This window comes from Pholis gunnellus (assembly GCF_910591455.1).
Source record: "Pholis gunnellus genome assembly, chromosome: 2".
NCBI lineage: Eukaryota > Metazoa > Chordata > Actinopteri > Perciformes > Pholidae > Pholis > Pholis gunnellus.
The window spans coordinates 23,642,054-23,646,087 of NC_136536.1; positions in this window are offsets into that span (position 1 = coordinate 23,642,054).

Below are 4,034 nucleotides of genomic sequence, written 5' to 3' on the forward strand. Positions count from 1 at the left end.
GTTTGGTTGATTTTTCTTTCTTTTCTCTCCTTGTATCTCTCGTTCCACCCCCAGTCCTCCTCCTTTTTTTAGACTCTTACAAGAAAAATCTTTAAAAAATGCCCCCTCTCACTACCCCGATTTGTTTCCCTTCTCCAGATATCAAAGCGCCCTAAATCCCCCCCCCCCCCCCCCCCCCCCCCCACACACACACTTTGGCTACCTCTTATGTGGCTGTTAAAGGCTTTTGAAACAGGCCTACATAACCACACGGTTAAAAGGCAACCTGCACATATGTGCGTGATATCACGAGGCTAAACATTGTAAAAAATAATAATAAGTTAGCAGAAAATGCTACATTGAAGCAATACAAAACAAAACAAAAAAACATAGCCTACCTACACCACTAATGAATAATTGACCGAGACCAGGGATTCAACATTGCCGTCTGAGGCGCGTCTCCTCGGGGCTACACAATGAATGATTGAGAACAAAAATATATATTTAAAAAAATCCATCCAAACAGAATTTTTTCTATTATTTCACAGTGGTCGGGTGGGTTGGTGGGTGAGGGGGGGGGGGGGGAAAGCTGCGGTCCTTCCTCATCCATCAGTCCAGGTCCGTCTCCAGGGTGTCCTTTTTTATTTACCATCCGTGGGATGAGGACGCACCAGCCGTGGAGCCCGTTGTTACCGTTACCGAGGCATCCGCAGGGGTGCTTCCCCCCTTTATCCCCCTCTGCTCGCCTTCAGCGTCCGCGCAGCATGTGTGGGTGAAGGGTGGGGGTGTGGGGGGGAGGGGGGGACCGAAAAAGGATGGGAGAAGAAAAAAAACAAAAAACGAGAACAGGTTGTCAACGGGAGCCCTCTGTCAAATTTCAACAGTCCTTTCTCGTAAATCCGACATCCTCCACCGCCTCGACTCCATCATCAGCATGTTTCTTTTTTGTCATAGCCGTATCCAGTATGTCTCCGCTCTCTCCCTCTCTCCACCTCTCTCTCTTTCTCCGTCCTCCTCCTCCCGTTTCTCTGCGCGCCCCCCCTCCTCCGGAAGATGCTGATTGTACTGATGACGGCGACGAAGCGCGTTCTCGTACGCGCGGTCACAGCAGTAGTAGTAGTAGAAAACGGGGATCAAAGCGCGTCTCCGCCGATGAGGCGTTTTCGTGACGGACACGCGTGAGATCTTAAACGTTTTGGCTCGGGGAGCCCCCCAGTTCGAGATGGAGCCAATCCTGAAATCCTGAAATACTTCTGTTCCTCTTATATAAGCTCATAATTAACGAATGCAATGGTGCTAAAAGTGCTGTAATCCTTTCAGTTCAATCTGTGTGCAATGAACAATTAGTGTTCATTATATGTGAAATGTCAAAGGTTTTTATCTTTTATTTTGGGTCATTTTATTTGCATGCATTCAATATCTTATGCAATTAAAAGCAAATACATATTATCAGCAACATATACTTAAAGTATCAGAAGTAGCCTAAATGTACTCAATGTGCAGGTGAATAGCACCTGCCAGTGTCATATTAATACACTGAAAAAAATGATTCGGCCCCCTTGTAAATGTTACATGTCTTAATCTAGTTTATTTAATCGATTTTAATGTGTAATTAAATCATACGTATCTTTTTTAATTAATCTCAAAATGTTCTGCGCTCGTTTAAAATGAGTTAATTCCATTCAGGTAAAAGTAATGAGAAAAAAATCTGTACAATTTAATTTCCACACGCTTTCCTGTCTGCGCATGGGCAGACTGCTAGAAATTCAAATTCTGAAGGCGGGATTGTTTTCACTCTGGGGGATTTCCGTTAGAAGCTCCCGCACTGCCGTCTGTCCACAGGTCTGTTTTCGGTAAGTAAGCAATTTATAACCATATGTTTGTTATATTTGTTCTAAAACAGAGTTTTCGTTACACTTTAAAACAGTGTTTGATAGAAATAAAACCTTTTAGCTGACACTATCAATTGTGTGTTTGCTACTTTAGCTAACGTTATAACAGCTAACGTTAGCTTAGTTGCTACTTTAGTTTACTTTATTACGTTATGTTGCTGCAGGAAGCTGCCGGTAACGTTAACGTTATTTTGCTGCAGCAAGCTGCCGGTAACGTTAACGTTATGTTGCTGCAGCAAGCTGCCGGTAACGTATTTTGCTGCAGCAAGCTGCCGGTAAGGTTAACGTTATGTTGCTGCAGCAAGCTGCCGGTAACGTTAACGTTATATTGCTGCAGCAAGCTGCCGGTAACGTTAACGTTATATTGCTGCAGCAAGCTGCCGGTAACGTTATTTTGCTGCAGCAAGCTGCCGGTAACGTTAACGTTATATTGCTGCAGCAAGCTGCCGGTCAGTCAACACAATGACGCTGAGTGGCAGACAGAGCACCAGCAACAGCTCACTTTGTGTAAGTCTTAATTCTGAGTTCACCAGAAGCTTCAGTAAAGTGAAAGTAATCACCAGGTTGTGCTTTATGAGAATAACTATAAGTAAAAGTAGTAGGCTCATGTAAGCAGAACTAAGATAATTAATTATTCCATTAAGAGAATGTATAATGAAGTCAGTGTATTTTTTAAGGTCACTATAGGTCCTATAGATATTCTAGACATTTTTTGTAATTATTGATGTTTTGAGGGATATTTCAACAACTGTAATTCTTTTCTACAGGCGACAGGTGCTTTCAACCTTAAAGGGCTGCCATCCTCCAGGCATCCAACTTGAGGAAGATGATGGGCATCTCATTCTGAAGTATAAGGTAAGTCAATGTGACCAGCCACATGTATACTGTTTTGTATTACAGAAAATGTTTTAAGATCCTAATATCACTAATAGTTACAACAAGTCATTGCGACAGCACAAATAACTCAGTTCACACCTGTTGAATAGGTATAGAAAATGTCTGTGATTTTGAGTAACAAAAACAATGCTGATTTAACCTCATACTCGACTGTTGTCTGTATGTAATTAAATATATAACATAAACACTTTTTTCTTTTTTCTCATATTCTCTTTCAGTATACAGGACATCAAGGAGATGACATCCTGAGAGACCTGAAGATATCCACCATGTGCATACATGTCATCAAAAGAGGGTGGAGAAGCTGGACGTTATGATGACAGTGACATTAATGCTGAAGGAGTAATCATTCTGGACAACATTGGATCCGTAGCTCGAGCTCCTTACAATGAGGCCAGGAGTCACCTATGCACTGAACACGTGAATTCATTCAGAAAGTGCTTTTGCTTTCCCTCAAAGTACTTTGACCAAAGTCAGTGCTGGACTGGTGGATTTCTTCAGCCGTTCATGTGAACTCTGTTAATTAAGCTGCAATATTATTTCTGGTTTGGAGGTGATGGGGAACATTTACTATAATGTGAAATGCAGCTTAAGAAGATGTTGCAGGCTGAAAAACATGTGTTGGACTGTTGTATTAACACTAGTGTGAACCCTGGACATAGGGGCTTGTTTTTGTGAGACATTGGGTATTATATTCAATGCATCCTTTTGATGTACGTGTTGGTACTGGTGCATTGTTTTTTTGTTAGCAATGGCACTGGTATAAGTAAATGTCCTGCATTCAAAGTCTTAAGTAAAAGTGTTGTCAGCAAGTATTCTCATCAAAATATACTTTTACATTTACTGCACTATCAAAAGTATTGTGCAGTAAATGCACAATAGAACTAAAGCTTTCAGACGAATGTTAAAATACAATATTTACCTCTGAGATGTATGGGAGGAGAAGTGGAAAGTATAGCATAACATAGAAATACTCATGTAAAGTAAAAGTACCTTATATTTTTATGTAAGTACAATACTTGAGTAAATGTACTTATTTACGTTGCTGGTAATGAAGATAATAAAGTTGTAAAAAGTGAGTATTTTTGTTTGCTTCATTTGTGTAAACATGGAATGTATTGAAAGTTAAGATACTAGTAATAGCTAAAAATGTTTAACTAAATCAAACTTAATTTTAGTTTGTAGAAATTAAACCATTAAATTGATCTCAATCTACTAAAACAAAAAAGGTAAATAGTAATTGAGGTTACATAATACATTTGAGTA